The sequence below is a fragment of the Macaca thibetana genome, chromosome 6 (assembly GCF_024542745.1).
Source record: "Macaca thibetana thibetana isolate TM-01 chromosome 6, ASM2454274v1, whole genome shotgun sequence".
Lineage (NCBI taxonomy): Eukaryota > Metazoa > Chordata > Mammalia > Primates > Cercopithecidae > Macaca > Macaca thibetana.
Genome location: NC_065583.1, coordinates 8,006,012 through 8,023,115, shown reverse-complemented (window position 1 = coordinate 8,023,115; position 17,104 = coordinate 8,006,012). Strand labels below are relative to the sequence as shown.

Genomic DNA, 17,104 nt, shown 5'->3' with positions numbered 1-17,104 from the left:
TGGATGGTTGGGTGGATGAAGGGATGGATGGATGGTTGGATGAATATCATAGGCTTTCCTTTAAGGAGCTTACCATCCATTTGGAGTCACAAGATCAAGACCCAGAAAATGGTCAGTGGTGACTCACATCTTGCGGTGAAGGATCCTGTGCCCCTTGACAGAAGGACCTATTCCTGTGAAAGGAATAGAGAGGACCTTGTGGCTGACAAGGGCAGAGAGAGGCCCATGGTCATCTTCTTGAAGAATGGTCCTTGCTTCTATGAAGCAGGAAACATATTTTCAAAAAACCCAAGGACAGTTTTTTATGAACAACCTTTCTATGTTTTTGCTGAAATTCAGTACTGCATCACTCAATTCCTCAAGCTTGTATTAGGCTGTCCTCATGCCAGATCCTGGGCCATGTTCTGAGGACACAGAGATGAGCCAGAGGGTCTCTGTCTGAGGACTCAGAGTCTGGGGGAGACAGATCTGTAAATTCTGCAACCAGGCACGCCACAGCAGAGGTGTGAGCAGAGGAGAAACAAAACAATCTAAATGCTTTGGTGGAGACAGGCAGTCAGACAAAGGGTGGGGAGGAGGTGGTGTTTAAACTGATTCCTGAAGGATCGGTGGGAGTGGCCCCCTCCCCAACTCCATCCTGATGAGAGAAGTTTTTCTGATAGAGAGAAAAAAAAAAAATGCGGGCAAGGAGAAAAACCGGGTGAGAACTTCCTGGCTTCTGGGCCTGAGTGCCAGTGCTGGCGGGGAGAAATGAGCAATGAGGCTGGGAAGTTAGGTGAGCCCTGCCTGGTTGGGCAAGGGCCTGGGCTTCCCTCTGAAGGTGATAGGGAGCTCTTGATGGGATTCACGCAGAGGGGAGGTCTGATGGAGCTTGAGGCAGGGTGGAAGAGGGACAGGAAGGGGTGAGTTGGAAGCAGGAAAGCTGGATGGGAGGCCATGGCAAGTTAGCAAGTGGTGCAGGTCTAAACAAGGGCAGTAGAATAGGAAGTCAAAGAGGGGAGGCCACACACATCTTAGACAAAACATTCTTGTTTATTCATCTCTGAAAGTGAAAGGGAGGCAAGTACAGATTTATTATGCCACTGTCCAGAGCGAATCGTAAGGGTACAGGGTTGGTGACTGACATTACTGCTCCAAGAAACTCAAGAAACCAGACCTGTCCCCATCCCCTGCTCCCTGTCAATGTGTTTTGGGTTCCTCTTGCCCACCAGATGCAGAAAGGAGGGACAGCCATGCAGAGCTGCAGGGAAGCAGAGCACAGGGCCAGGTTTCCGGGATGTGGAGGGAGGGGAGGAACGTGAGCAGGAGAGGGAGTTAGGGTGGGGAAAGGAAAAGGTATGGAAAACTGCAGACCATAACCCTTGGCAAGCTCCAAAAGAAGAGGACTAGTGGGGGATGCAGAGAAAGGGACCACTACAGCCGTGGGCAGGAGCTTCTATTTGCAAATGGATGTGGGGAGGAAGAGTTCAGAGCGAACATATTTGCCAGGAGACTTGTGAGAGAAATGACTCAGGGTTCCACAACAATAGCTAATAGGATAGCAACGGATGGGAGCGTGTACATATCTTTATGTTCTAAAACATTTTTTTAAGGAGACACTGTAGCGCCAGAATCACAAGTGCATGTCTCTGTGGACAGAGCAGGTCACGCAAATGAGGGAAGTGGGCCACATATTCAAAACACAGCAGCTCAAGCATCATGGCCAGCTGCAGGTGACACCAGGCTAGAGCGTCCAGGAGACAATAGGGAGGGACTGTGGCAAACTGGAGAGCACAGATCCACAAGGGCACAGCAGCAGGTCAGCTCCCACTGCTGCCACCCTGTAGGAATACAGGGCTGGGTGACCATGTTTTCTGAGTTTTCAAAAACATTCAGAAATGTTGATTCTTTCAGGAAACCTCCTGATACGTAAATAGTAGCAGCTAGTTCAGATTTCACCCTGTGTGAAAAAAACAAAGCCATCCAGCCTGTGGCACTGCAGTGGGTCCCTCTGCTCCCCAGCAACCTTGCAATCAACTGAAAACACATGTCACATAGGTCCTGCTGCCTTCACTCACGTCTGCGGCTTTTCCCCAAGGGGTCTGGAGGGAGAACAGCGCTGGGAGTCAGTTGTGGCGTCTACTCCTGGTAGAGTTCCACCTCTAATGTGCAAACCCTGCGATGTTTCCAGGCCTCCGTTCCTCCACCTATACAATGGCGGGAAGATCTTGGCTCTTCCAGCCAAAATTCTCTTCTTTTGCAGTGTTCCCAAATCACTACCACCTTCTGTTGATTGAGGCCCTCCTACCTGCCAGACCCTGTGTTACTCACTCTGAGTCCCTTGCCCAAGATCACACAGCTATGGATGTGGCAAAGGCTGGATTCCAACCCACACCCGTCTGACTTCAAAGGCCTTTGGCTTAGGCGCTGTATTGTCTCCAGTGAAAGCAGCATATTAAATAATTCAGGTAATGCTCCAGGAAAGGGGAGTGTGTTCCATTGCTCTTCATGCTACGACCCAGCTTCTAAGAGATCCAAACAGTTACTTTTTGTAGCTCATGGGCCAGTATAGATTTTTTAGGGTTCTCTTCGACCTCGTAAAAGCTAGAGGCATAGAGGACTTAGCAAAAGGCCAGAGGAATTAACAGCATCAGATGCAGCAGGAGTCTCACCCAAGGCTTCACACAGGCCTGGACTGTCCCACTAAACATCATTTGGCAGAAGAGCAGAGGAAAGAACTCACCCCAAGAGAAAGTGAGGTGCATGAAGCCTGCCAAGAACACGGCCTCTGTTGGAGGGCAGGGGTGGCTGTTCATATGGCTCAGTGGCTGTTCCTTCCTCAAGCGTGGGGACTGGAGCACAAACCAGAAGGCCATTTGCATTCAAATGTGCCACTCTGAGAGCACCCAGGCCTGTGTCCCCTCGGACTGCTGTTCCACCAGTTATTTCAAATGTCGTCTCTTTCTACTCAACTGCTGAAGTCAAAAACCTGGTGTTATTCCTGATCTCTTCTTTTACCTCAAGTCTCAAATTCAGTCCATTGCCAAATTCTGTGACTCGCCCCAAAATGTCTGACGGCTGTGTCATCTTCCCTCCTCTGCACTGTCCCGGCCATGGCTGCTCTGCTGCTCTCCTCCTTCACCTTGCCTCTTTCCAGTCTATTTGTGACACAGCAGCTAGAGAAGTTTTTATACAATGCAGATCTGGCCCTGTCCCTCCTGTGCTTAAAAACCCTTCAGTGACTCCCTAGGGCACCGTTAGTAATGTGCAGGCTTCCCTCCATGACCTACAAATCCTTCTGCTATCCCTCACACACTGTGCTTCTGCCACCCTGCCCTCTTTTCAGTTCCTCAAATATGCCAAGTTCTTTCTGGCTTTGCAGTCCTACCAGCGTGCATTTGAATCCCGGGTAACCTTGAGTAAGTGCCGTCACCTCTTTGAGCCCCATTCTACTCATCTCTGAAATAGGTATAATTGTATAGCTTATTTCAAGGCATCAAGAGTATTGACTTTTTTGCTTTAAACTTACAATCCCATGGAAAATCCCATGGAACGCTCTCTTGCTTTAAACCTATAATCCTATGGAAAATGGTGGAGAGAGAAGGGTTAACGTCATCCACTGACAATTTCACCATCATCATCTACTTAACAACCACAAAGTAAGTCAAAGACATTCATACCTTTTGGCTTCTGTTTAAATGAGTCACACAGTCAAATATCAACTATTTTCACTTAAAAAATTACAGTCTACAACACCTGTTTAAAAAATTTTGTGTTCATTACTCCCTTGTTTCTCTGTACACTTTTATGACCTATTTATGGATTTCTAAACAAAGTCTAGCTATTTTGCCTGGTTTTGGACTTTGTGCAAATGGAATCATACTCTCTGTGCTCTGTGACTTGCTTCCTGTATTCACATGAGGATCTGGGATTCACCCACGTCCACGCCTGCAGCAGCCATTTATTCGTTGTCACTGCTGCGTCGTCCTGCCCTGGAGGAAGGTAGCCCTGTTTTCTCACACATTCCACTCTCTGTAGACATTTGGGCTGTTCCCGCTTTTGCTATCGTGAATGGTCTTGCTGTGCGCAGGCTGTGTGTGTCTCCTGGCACTGGAATGCTACGGTTCCCAGAGGGGACACACTAGCAGGGCAGTGGTAGATCCCAGTGTGTGTGTGTGTTCAGCTAACTAGGAAACGCCAACTGTTCCCAAAGGGCTTGCTCCACAAGGATTCTCCCACCAGCAGTGACTGTTCTACTACATCCAACTGGGAAGAAAGGTAGAATGAGATGAATATGGAAAGATTACTGTTCAGATATGTGTGTGGATAAGTGCATAGGTCTATGCAATCATCATATATTTTATGCATTGTTATGAGTGTACGTGACCTCGTTAATTTCTGCAGAGGTTTAAACCATGTTTGCTTAAACCTCTGGGGTACCCCACTATGGCTTTCATTGGCACAAATGATCAGGGTCTTGCTCAGCACCTTCAGTTCCTGTCTAGAGCCCTCCAGAACCTCTGCTGAACCTCTGTTCAGACCCTCCAGGATACAGCCTGGGCTGACCACAGTCTTGAACAAGTCCAGGAATGATGAAAGCTGCTTTTCTAAGACAAATCCCCTGGAATGACATTCAAAGTCCTTCCTGTGCCGAAATAACACCAGCTCCTGCACTGACCTCCTGATCGCTCAGCGTTTCAGGCACGTTCTGCCTCTGCACATTCGCCCTCAGAGGTCCTCTGCAGGGTCACCCTTCCCTGGATCTTCCTTCCCCAGGCTCCTCTGTCCCTCAGTCTATTCAAGTCTGTGCCCAAGATCTTCTCTGACCATCCTGTCCAAAAGACAGGCCACCACCCATGGCTGTACCTCACCTCGCTCTGTTTTTCTTGCAAACATGACCTCCCAATGCTTCATACATGGATGGGCTCCTCTGTTCTCTGTGTTTCCACCAGAAGATGAGTGCTTTGGGGTAGGGATGCATCTTTTTACCTGTTGTGTTAACTGTGCCCAGAGCTGTGCCCACCACATAGCAGATTCTCAAGATAGAATTGCTGAACAACTTTATGAATGAAGGAGTGACCCACCATGCTTTAAAACCTCAGCGTGGGAGATCGGTTCAGGAATGAGTTCTTTTCTTTTCATTTAAAAATACTCCTTGGCCAGGCACAGTTGCTCACACCTGTAATCCTAGCGCTATGGGAGGCTGAGGCTGGAGGATCACCTGAGATCAGGAGTTCGAGACCAGCCTGGCCAACATGGTGAAACCCTGTCTCTATGAAAAATATAAAAACTTAGCCGGGTGTGGTGGCATGTGCCTGTAATCCCAGCTACTCAGGGGGCTGAGGCGTGAGAATCCCTTGAACCTGGGAGGCGGAGGTTGCAGTGAGCCGAGATTGCACCACTGCACTCCAGCCTGGGTGACAGCAAGACTCTCTTTCAAGGAAAAAAAAAAAAAAACCAAAAACTCCTTATTAAATTCCCCTGCAGAAATTAGTGAAATAGCTTGCACTCATAACAATGCATAAAACGTATGATAATTACATAGGTCTATGCACTTATACACACACATATATGAAAAATAATCTTTCCGTATTCATCTCATTCTGTCTTCCCAGCAACTAATATTAGCCGTCCTCATTCATACTCAGACACATACAAAAAATAGGGCTTCTTAGTTGATTTGTTACCAAAAACAGTGGGATCTTACAGTATTCTGTATCTTGTTTTTCTCATTTAACAATAATGTGCTGGACATTAATCCAGAGAACTGGATATGTAGCAAACCTTGTTTAACAGGTGCAAAATATTCCATTATGTGGGCGACCCGCAATTTATTCAACTATTCCCCAGCTGACAGACATGCAAAGGTGCTTTTAGATTTTTGCCACTATGAACAGTGCAGCAATAACACCTTGTACTTACAAACCTTATAAACGATTGTTGTTCTATAGGACAGATGCCCACGTAAGGGATCCCGTTGTCAAAAGACACATGCATTTTGTATTTTAATAGATGAGACCAGGTTATTTCAACAAGTCACTTACTCTGCCCTTTTGCTGTCCTCAGCTTTCTTTGCTCCTGATTTCCCCAGCACCCTCCCCCTGCAGCCCCACCCAAGGTTGCCCAGAAGTGGGGTCCATCCTAACTTCCCAGGAGGCCCAGTTTCCAGGTGCAGAATTGCGTCTGGCCAGAATACTCATTCATAAGAAGCCATTTCAGTTCCACTCCCACAGTAACATGCGCGGGTGCCTCAACTGTCTTCCCTCCAGCGGCTCACAAGGCCAGGCCTGGCCTGAGGTGGCCTGAGGTGGCTTCAGGAGCAAAGGTGGAGAAAGCGGGGAGGGAGGAGGAGAGAGGCAGGAAATGACTACAGGAGCCACCTGGAGTGTATCCTCATTCCAGCTTCAGGTTCCCTTTTTGTTCTGAGCATCTCGTAGCCAGTGTGATACCAATGATGATGCCAACAACAATAATAAAAGTCAACATGCGTTGCAGTGGCTCCCAGCGGGGCAGCTTTTGCGCCCCCCACCGCAAGGAACTCTTGGCAATGTGTGGAGACATTTTTGGTTGTCACAACTTGGAAGGGGGTGCTAATGGCATCTAGCAGGTAGTGCCCAGGGAAGCTGCTAATTTCCCACAATGAAAAATTATCCAGCTCAAAATGTCAATAGTGCCGTGTTTCTCACAAGTGCCTGTTTTATAGTGTGTTTACGGCATGACGGGAGCTGTGCTAAGTGGTCCGTACATGCATGATTGATTTAATCTTCACACTCTTCTTTGAGCTAGGTTTTATCATTACACCCACTTTACAGATGAGGACACTGAGACTCGGAGAGGTGAAGTGACTTGCTCGCGATCCACAGCTGTGGAGGGCAGAGGCCGCACTTGGACTCAGGTCTGCTTGACTTCACCACACCGAATGGTCTTTGTAGGCTCTGTGCTGTGGCAGCAGACAGGGCGTCTGATACAAACCTCATGACAAAGACTTGGTGGGTGGGAAGGGCCTGGATGTGATCTTGGTCATGCCTATCTACCTCTGACACAGTAGGGAGGTCTCCCTGTGACACCTCAGCTTCTGAGCTTGTTGTGAGGTGGGGCAGGAGGGAGCTGACATTGTGGGTGAGGCATCCTCTGTGGCTGGGAAGCTGGCAGCCAACGAAACGCGCTGTGCAGCCGATCCCATTATGTCTGATGGGACGTTCTCAAGCCAAAGCTGGGCTGTTCTTTACAACACCTGGGAGGGTACATTTGTGTTCTCTGCCTGTGCATGCTCGTGTGTGTGAGCTTGGCTGTGTGCACTTACCCATATGCGCCTCGGTGGGTCTATAGACACATGCACAAGTGTGCTCTGTGTCTTTGTGTATAGGTTTGCCTTTGTTCACGTGGTATCTCGTTCTCTATTTGCCTATGTGTTTGACTATACAGGAAAATATGTCTACATGCACATCTCTATCTGATTATATTAGAGCTGGGTGTCCAGGGGTGTGTGTGTGTGTGTGTGTGTGTGTGTGTGTGTGTGTGTAGGTGATGGTGAGCTGTGGCTATTGTATCTATGTGTGTATGAAGTGAGTCTGGGTGTGTGTGTGTGCACATATAAAGGTATAATGGTGTGCTTTTATGTACATATATTTTGGACGGACTGTACATGTGTGTCTATATATGTATTTGTGTGTGAATAGTGTGTCTGTACTCAAATGTATACCTGTGACTATGTGAACTGTGTGACTTCGTGTACATGTACATAGAGGTGGCTGGGTGCCATGATTGCTCTGTGTGTGTGTGTGTGTGTGTGTGTGTGAGTGTGTGTGTGTGTGATAGACTGAGAGACAGACTCCAGGCTCTTACCAACACAGAAGCTGCAACAACACTGCTCTTTGTGTGCTCTTTCAGCCTTCAAGAGTGTCACCCTCTCCTTAGGTCAGAAAAGATGAGCACAGGGCGAGGAGCTTGACCCAGGCCCTCCCTCCCCGCCCTCACTGCCCCAGCCTGCCCCCACAGTGCCAGCTGTCAGGGACAGAGGGCCTCAGGCCTCACCCCCCTGCCAGCCAGTCACTAAGGCTAAACATTTACCGAGGCCTGAGGCCATGTTTGCTTAAACCTCCGGGGTCACTGCACACATGCGATCTGTTTTGGATGGCTTCTGTTCTGCAGGCTGAGGGGAGCAGGTGCCGGCTTGGCAAGGTGCTTGGGGTTGCAGCTTCCCTCCGTGAGATGCGCTGCTGAAATCAAAGCTTGCTTCATCTCACAAGAAGCTAAACCTTGGCTATGCGTTCAATGACTTACTCTTTCAGAGGGATGTGTCCTAAACTCTAGCGTCTTTGTCAACCACTGCGTATCTTCTGTAACTATACGGACACTTTTCTTTAAATTGATCTGCTTTTAAAAATATAAGTACCTATTTTAGCTTTATTCAAAGCAAGTTTATCTTATGTAATCAAGGGTCAGATATGCTAATTATAAGTTTATATCTATTTTTATATCCTTAAAACACATGAAAATAAAAAGCATTGAGCCCTCCGTTCCCTCACAGTCTTGCTGGCCTGGTGTCAGGAATGAAAATGCCTCGGAGGCTGCCTCTTGCCTTCTGCTTTAAAGGTGGCAATCTATTTCAGGAGATCTTATTTCCATACAACTTGCCCAGGAAGACACCTTTTGCATAAAATCAGGCAGGTCTGGTGTACCTGGGAGGAAGGTTTCCAAATCCCCAGATGGAGAATGTGTGTTTTCTGGATCTGGCAGGAGGCTGGGGGAGCCTCAGGGTGCAGTGCTGGAGGCTGCAGAGGAGTTTCTCCAGATCTGTGCCTCCCTTCCTCCTTGGTCAGGATCCTCCCCTGAGGACCTGGCTCTGCAGTGTCACTGCCTTGGTAACCCTGAGCAAAGACTCAGGCGCAGAGCTTCCTTCCTTTGTGGGGTGGGGACCTGGCGGCGGTGGGGGAGAATAAGAGGGGAGGGGAGAGAAAGGAAGAGGAGAGCAGAACAGAGGGGGAGGGGAGGGGAGGCAGATGCCCAGACAGATGGGCCTGGCCATGGGCTCTGCAGGCCTAATGAATTTCCTTCCTCCACCCTCAGGCAGGTCAGTAAATGAGACCAGCGACAGCATCTGGGATGACTCCAGGATGAGGCTAATAAATCAGGCCTAGAATGAATCCTGCTTCCCTGGAGATGGAAGAGGTAGGCCAGGCAGCAGGGAAGCTGGAAGGGCCCAGAGAAGTTCCAGCAGCAGCCAGCCCTTCGAAGGTGCTGGAAGGAGCTCCCTTCCAACAAGAGTCGGGGGCTTCCAGAGGCGCTGGCTGTGCAGGGTTGAGTCCCAGAGCGGAGAGGTGAGTGGGGTGAGTTCTCCCAATGGCCTGGCTTGCTGACCTCTGGGCCTCGGCACAGGGACACCCTCCCCAACTGTCACTTAGTTTATTCCTACGAATCTGCTAGTCTCAGTTCAGGCATCACCTCCTCCTTGAGGGACGAAGCCTTCCTGGACCCTTAGGGGGGCCACACCCACGCACCCCTAAGGTTCCCTGAATTTCTGCCATCAGCCCACCCACCACATCAGGCTGTTTGCACCTCCCCTGGAATGCAAGTTTATGGAAACAGAGATGAGCTGCAGCCCCAGTGGCCAGCGATGTGCCTGGCATCTAGTAGGTGATATTGATATTCACTGATATTATTAATAAGTTGAATGAAAGAGAGGAGAGAGAAGAGAAGGTAGCAAGCGTTGGTAATTCTCTGGGGGAGCAAACCTAACTTGTCCCTGGACAGAGGGGGCTGGAAGAAGTCTATGCCATTCTTGCATCCCAGGGCCCTGGGGCCACTCCGTTGCTCAAGTGTGCCCCCCGCTGCCCCCACCGATGGGGGATGGGACCTCAGGCCAGGTACTCACCTTCCTGAGGCTCAGGAAGTTTCCTTACCAAAAGGAAGCTTCGGGGAAGCCTGCGTTGTGGGGATGACATTAGGTAAGCTATTTGGAAATGCTTTGGGGAGCATCAAAAGTCCTTCACTCCTGTGAGGCGTGAAATCACACCGTCCCTCGGCTGGATGAAACAGGAAAGAACATAGCGTTGAACGGAATTTTGCAGATGAGCAACTGAGTCCAGATGAGGGTGGTGAATTTCCCTGTTCTCATACACTGGTGAGGTAGACCATGGCACTGATAGCCCAGGTTCTGGAGCTAACCTGCCTGGGTCAGAACCTGGTTGTCACTTGGGAGCTGTGTGCCTGTGGGTATGTCATTTACCCTCCCTGAGCCTCTGCTTTCTGTAGGACTAGACTCTGAACAGCAGCTACCTCAGGGCACCGTACAGAGTATGAAACAAGATATTCCTAAAACCACTTGTTTCTTGATTGCCTGCTATGAACCAGGCATTGTAGTACTGGAAATTAAGGAGGGAACATATCAGAGGAAAAAAAAAAAAAGGCCTGCTTTTAGGAAGCAGTATATTCTAGAGGGAAGGAATGAACAATGGAAACCACCTTTTTAAGGTAACAACATCGGTGTTTTAGCGCTGACAAGTGCTGGGAGGGAAAGGCAAGCTGAGGGCGAGGGGGCATTCATGTGCTTCTGTGTGGGTAAGGTGTGGGGTTTGCAAGCTCGTGTTGGGACACTGGGGAAGTCCTCCCCAAGAAGGTCTTTTGACTAAAGCCCCTGAGCACAGGGCTGGCCAGGAGGGAGCACTCAGCAAAAGGTACTCTCAGAGTAACTAAGAAACAGAGCCACCTCTGTCCACCACTGAAGCACATTTCAGTTCCTGCCAGGGCATCCTCCCCTACCCAGCCCACTGTCCATTGGCTAACTTCCTCCTGCCCTCCTGACTTTGCACAATCTGGGCTACCAGTCCTTCCCAAGGAAAGTCAGCTTCTGTCCCATATCAGAATCATTGCAGGGGTGTGTGTGCGTGTGTGTGTGAGTGCACACACAAGCGCATGCGTGTGTGCGTGCATGCGTGGCTGTGACACTTGCATTTACGGACAATTCTGTACTCATGTGCTCAATGAAGGACAGTATGGTACATATGAGTGGAAGTATGAGGCCTAAATTCAAGGGTACGAATATAATTGTTGAACACATTAATTTGTGTCTATAAATAGGAGTATGCCCGTGAGGGGGTGAGGTTTGCCTGCATGCATGTGCATGTGCACAGGAGGCTATGTGTGCTGGTGCATGTGTGTGCCAGGCGTCTTGGAGAGAGGGGAGCAGCCTGGGTGGGAGGGGCTTCTCTGCGGGTGGATTTCAGATGATAACAGGAGGGTTCTGGGCTCAGCCAGGAATTCTGGGTTTTGCCATGCTAGGCCCAGCTGGGCGAGGCTTGGGCTAGGAAGGGGTTGGAGGTAGAGCCTTCAGAAGGCATTGTGGTGGCCTCTATGTGGTCCACATTTCCATGGAGAAATACCCTAGAACAGCAGGCTGTGGCACCAAAGAGTGTGTCCACAGGGACAAAGAAAGTTTACTATGTTTGCAATTAATAATAGCACCTACTATTACTGGTCACCTTCTAGTATCTTCTCTCTTTTAATGCTCACAAGTTTATAGAAAGAAGGCATTATAATCCTTCTTGTTTTCAGATAAGGAAACTGAGGTGCAGAGAAGGTAAGTGATTTGTCTAGCATCGCACACCATAGGTAACAGGGCTGGGACTATTGCCCAAGCAGCCTCATTCTAGATGTTGCACCTCAGCCGTGGCTCCGGACTGCCTCTGTGCTCCGGGGGCATGCATAATGAGCTATGTAGATGCCACAGGGACTGAGTGGTCCAGGATGGTTGGTTTCCCAAGTCAAGGAAGTTAGGAAGGTGATGTCTGTTTGAGACGATTTAAAGGTCTTGTGGCAGCCTGTCTCAACTCTCAAATTTCTCTCTGATAATTAGTTATCTCTTGATTTTTGATTTGAACATCTTACACATTCTTTCACCAGAGAGAAACATTCCCCTTCCCTCAGGTCCCACTCAAGAATTCCTAGGGAAATTACAACCTGTTTCTACTTACAGAATACTTCTTACACCAGACATGTAATGTTTATCCTCACCAACAACCCATTATCCAATATTCTCATACCAACTGGATGTCCTACAATTTAACTCAATTCTGACAGTATCTACCTGGAGTTAGCATCACATGCCACAAGTTAAGGGCTCAGTCCCACAAGACTGCCCCCACTTCTGATGCCATTCACAAGTCCTGGGCCTCCTATACTTCCGACCAACTGGCTCTACGTCAGACGTTCCATCCCCAGGTTGATGGTTTGCTACAATAGCGCACAGAACTCAGGAAGGCACTTTGCTTATTATTACTGGGTTACTATAAACGGTACAACTCAGGAACAGCTGGAAGGAAGGCATATGTAGGACAAAGTAAGAAGGACGGGGTACAGATCTTTATGCCCTCTCCAGGTGCACCCACTCCACCCAATGCCCCCACGTGTTCGCTGACATGGAAACTCTCTGAGCCCCACCATCCAGGGATTTTATGGAGGTTTCGTTACTTAGGCATGCTTGATTAAATTATTGGCCAATGGTGATTAATTCAATCTCCAGCCTCTCTCCCCTTCCCAGAGGTTGGAAGGTGGGGCTAAAAGTTCCAAACCTCCAGTCCTGCCTTGGTCTTTCTGGTGACCAGCCCCATCCTGAAGCTGGTTAGAGATCCCAGTTCATTAGCATACAAAAAGATACTCTTAACTACTTTGGAGATTCCAAAGGTCTTAGAAGCTCATGTGTCAGGAACCAGGGACTAAGACTAAATATTATAACAAAAGATGTTCCTGTCACCCCTATCATGTGGAAAATTATAAGGGTTTTAGGAGCTCTGTGCCGGAAACTGAGGAGGAAGAACAAATGCATGTATTTCTTATATGCCAGCATCACAGGAAGTCTCTGATCAGTCTGAATTGGACCAATCAAAACTGTCCTCAAGGTAGGCAATACCAGGATTGGCTCAGTTTGTATTGGACCAATCAACAGTGATGAGGGAGCAGGATCATATGAAACATGGCGTCTTCAGCCAGAGATAGTGTTTGGAGTGGGCAGAGTAAGTTCCAGGAAAAGGAAGTGATGCTGGGAAGACAGGGTCATGATTATCAACTGCACCCAATCTTTGGGCCCAAATGTTGGAATTTTCTTCAGAGGTTTATTTGATCAGACCCCCAAGGTGTTTCAGTTTCTAGAGACACTTATTAAAACTCAAAGAAGCCTGAGAAGATCCACACTGAAGTTGAAATTAGATGCCAAGAGCAATCAGGAAGGAGAAAGAAATAATAGGAATCCAAATGTGAAAAGGGGAAGTCAAGCTATCTCTCTTCACAGACCCTTGATTCTATACCTAGAAAACCCTAAGGACTCCACCAAAAGGCTCCTGTAACTGTTAAATGACTTCAGTAAAGTTTCAGAATACAAAATCTATGCACAAAAATCAGTAACATTCCTATACACCAATAATGATCAAGCTCAGAGCCAAATCAAGAATGCAATAGCATTTATTTCATTTACAGTACACACACACACACACTCTACCTGAGAATACAGCTAACCAAGGAGGTAAAAGATATCTACCAGGAGAACTACAAAACACTGCTGAAAGAAATCATAGATGACAAAGACAAATGAAAAAACATTCCATGCTCATAGATTAGAAGAATCAATGTCATTGAAATGGCCATTCTGCCCAAAACCATCTACAGATTCAATGTAACTCCTATCAAACTACCAACATCATTATTCACAGAATTAGAAAAAAAAAAACTATTCTAAAATTCATGTGAAACCAAAAAAAGAGCCCAAATAGCCAAAGCCAAAACAATCCTAAATGAAAAGAACGATGCCAGGGACATCACATTATCTGACTTCAAACTATACTATAAAGCTACAGAAACTAAAATAGCATGGTGCTGGTACAAAAACAGGCACATAGACCAGAAATAAAACCTCACACCTACAGTCACCTGATCTTTGACAAGGCTGACAAAAGTAAGCAATGAGGAAAGGACTTCCTATTCAATAAGTGATGCTGGGATAGTTGGCAAGCCGTATGCAGAAGAATTAAACTGGACCCTTACCTTTCACTGTATACAACAATTAACTCAGAGTGGATTAAAGATTTAAATGTAAGACCTCAAACTATAAGAACCCTAGAAACACTGGGCATAGTAACTCACATCTGTAATCCTAGTACTTTGGGAGGCCAAGGCAGGAGGATCACTTGCCAAGTAATCCCTTTTTAATAGGGAGACCCTGCCTCTATTAAAAAAAAAAAAACAACAAATTAGCCAAGTGTGGTGGTGTGTGCCTGTGTTCCCAGCTACTCGGGAGGCTGAAGTGGGAGGATCACGAGCCTAGGAGGTAGATGTTGCAGTGAGCTGAGATTGCACCACTGCACTCCAGCCTGGGAGACAGAGTGAGACCGTCTCAAAAACAAAACAAAACAAAACAAAACAAAACAAAAAAAGAATCCTGGAAAAAACCCTGGAAAACACCATTCTGGACATCAGCCTTGGGAAATAATTTATGATAATAAATTAATAATTTATTGCAACAAAAACAACAATTGACAAAGGGAACCTAATTAAACTAAGGAGCTTCTGCACAGCAAAAGAAACTATCAACAGAGTGAAGAGATAACCTATAGAATGGGGGAATTAATTGCAAACTGGGTATTTGACAAAGAGCTTAAACCATTCAACAAGCAAAAACTAAATATCAGAAAGTGGGCAAAAGACATGAACAGACACGTCCCATAAGTGGCCAAAAAAACTATGAAAAAATGCTGCACACCATTAATCATAAAAGAAGTGCAAATCGAAACCACAACAAGTCGCCATTTCACACCAGTTCGAAGGGCTATTATTAAATGTCAAAACCCCACAAATACTGACGAGGCTGTGGAGAAAATGGAATGCTTATCCACTGCTGGTAGGAATGTAAATTGGTTCAGCCACTGTAGAAAGCAGTTTGGAGATTTCTCAAAGAGCTTGAGACAGAATTACCATCTGACCTAGCAACCCCATTAGTGGGTAAATATCCAAAAGAAAACAAAAAGGCACATGCACTCCCCTGTTTATCACAGCACTATTCACAATAGCAAAGACAAGAAATCAATCTAAGTGGCCATCAACAGTGGACTGGATAAAGAAAATATGCTACATATACACCATGGAATACTATGCAGCCATAGAAAAGAATAAAATTATGTTCTCTGCAGCAACATGGATGAAGCTGGAGGCCATTATTGTAGGCAAATTAACCCAGGAGCAGAAAATCAAATACCACATGTTCTCACTTAAGTGGGAGCTAAACATTGGCTACTCATGGACATAAAGATGGGAACACTGTGCACTGGGGACTACTAGAGTGGGGAGGGAGAGAGAGGAGCAAGGGCTGAAAAACCAACTGTTGAGTATACGACGCTTAGTACCTGGGTAACAGGATCATTTGTACTCCCAACCTCAGCTTCACACAATATTCCCGGGTAACAAATCTGCACATGTACCTGAATCTAAAATAAAAGTTGAAAGAAAAGAAGAAAGACATTCGCTGCCAAGGATCTGACAGCAAAATCCTATGGTAGTGGGATGAGACCTGACGCCTATGAGATGGCTTTGCAATTTGGCCCCAGGACCTGTCAATGCATCCATGAAACGGCTTGGGAGAAGACTTTGGAGCCAAGCAGAGCTAGATCAGATCTCCACATAGCTCTTCTAGGAGCTGGCTGTGTGGCCTTGGGCAAGTCACCTCACCACTCTGAGCCCCTGTAAAATCAAAAGCTGAAAGCAGCAGGGCTATTCCCAGGCCTTCCAATGAGGTCAGTTACCTTATCCACACCTTCGAGTTGCTCATTAAACAGCTGCAGCTGGGCGTTTTCTTTATGTTAACCTGGTTGGTCCTTATGCTTTGGTGACCACTTCATGAATCCTGTGAGCTATCCCTAACCAGAAAATGAGACCACATGTTCCTCTGGGGAAGCGAGTATTCTGCTCTCCTGATCTCCCCTTTATCCTAGAGGTAGCAGGGTGAAGTCAAACAGGAATAAGCTTTGAAGTCAGGTGGAACTGGACTTGAATCCCACTTCTGTCGCCAACTAGACATGCGACCATGGGGAAGTCACTTCTCTTCTCTCATCCAATCTGTAAAAGATAGATAATTCTTCCCTTCAAAGCTGAGCATGAGAATTAAATGCAGTAACATGTGCAACTGCCTAACATACAGTGTCTGCTCAACCACTGATTTTGGAAAACCATATTGAGCACGTACTATCCATTTACTCGGCAGGTATTTATGGAGCCCCTCCCGTGTGCCAGGAATCTTCCTAGGTGAATTCCACATATAAAACAGACAGGCTGTCTTTCAGCCTGCAGCTCCCATTCTTGCATAGGGGATAAGACGTAGACAATCAACTAATAGGTAAATAAACACCTGGTGTCAAGTAGGGACACGTTCTTTGAGGAAAAACAAAGGGTGTGGGGATAGTGAGCGAAAAGGTGGGTGTGTAGAGCAGAGGATGTGTTGTGAGTTCAAATACTACACGTTGGCATAGGAATTGCCAGGGATACAGAAAGAGATGGAGCCCCTTCTTCTAGGAACTGGCATGCCAGGCAGAAAATAGTGTGGTTAGAACTGAAACGGAAGAGTGCAGCTCTAATCACTGTGCAGGGTCTCTCGACAGGTCCATGGGCTTAGTGTATCCTGGCTCTGTCCGGAGCCCCCATCCTCGCCTGGGAGGAAGTTAATGCTTATCACAATCCAAGTGGGATTCAGAAATCCACTTAGCAACATCCCGGTCCTCTGAATGCTCTAGGCACTTCCTTGGATACTTGTGGGATGAAGACAGTAACCTCCCCAGTCCACTCGCTATCCACCTGCCACTCTTCCTACTCCAGGGTGCCCTGGACAGAGGTGAGACCTCACATTCGGGCAGTTCAGAGTCAGATCTCACTTGAATCCTCACTCGGTGCCTACTGGTTGTGTGATCTTGGGCAGGACCCTCCAAGTGGCCGAGACTCACATTCTTCATCTGTGAAACTGGGATAAGAATGGCATACATAGAGCATTTCTAAACCTCTTCTCCCAGGTCCAACCCTTGAGAGTTTCTGCTCCCCCGCTCACCAACTCTCCCTCCAATCGTGAGTTCTCAACCATGCAGCCTGGCCAACA

The 17,104-nt window shown here is 47.3% G+C and overlaps 2 long non-coding RNA genes across 2 annotated transcripts in view; both read right to left on the bottom strand.

The window, feature by feature from the left end:
- The window catches only part of LOC126956402 (uncharacterized), a 256,963-nt gene that overhangs the window by 201,837 nt on the left and 38,022 nt on the right, over nucleotides 1–17,104 (bottom strand). The gene's annotated exons all lie outside the window — the stretch shown is intronic.
- The window catches only part of LOC126956399 (uncharacterized), a 34,508-nt gene that overhangs the window by 274 nt on the left and 17,130 nt on the right, over nucleotides 1–17,104 (bottom strand). The window contains exon 2 of the long non-coding RNA XR_007726303.1: nucleotides 74–173. This is a non-coding gene — a long non-coding RNA (uncharacterized LOC126956399). The remainder of the gene's footprint in view (nucleotides 1–73; nucleotides 174–17,104) is intronic.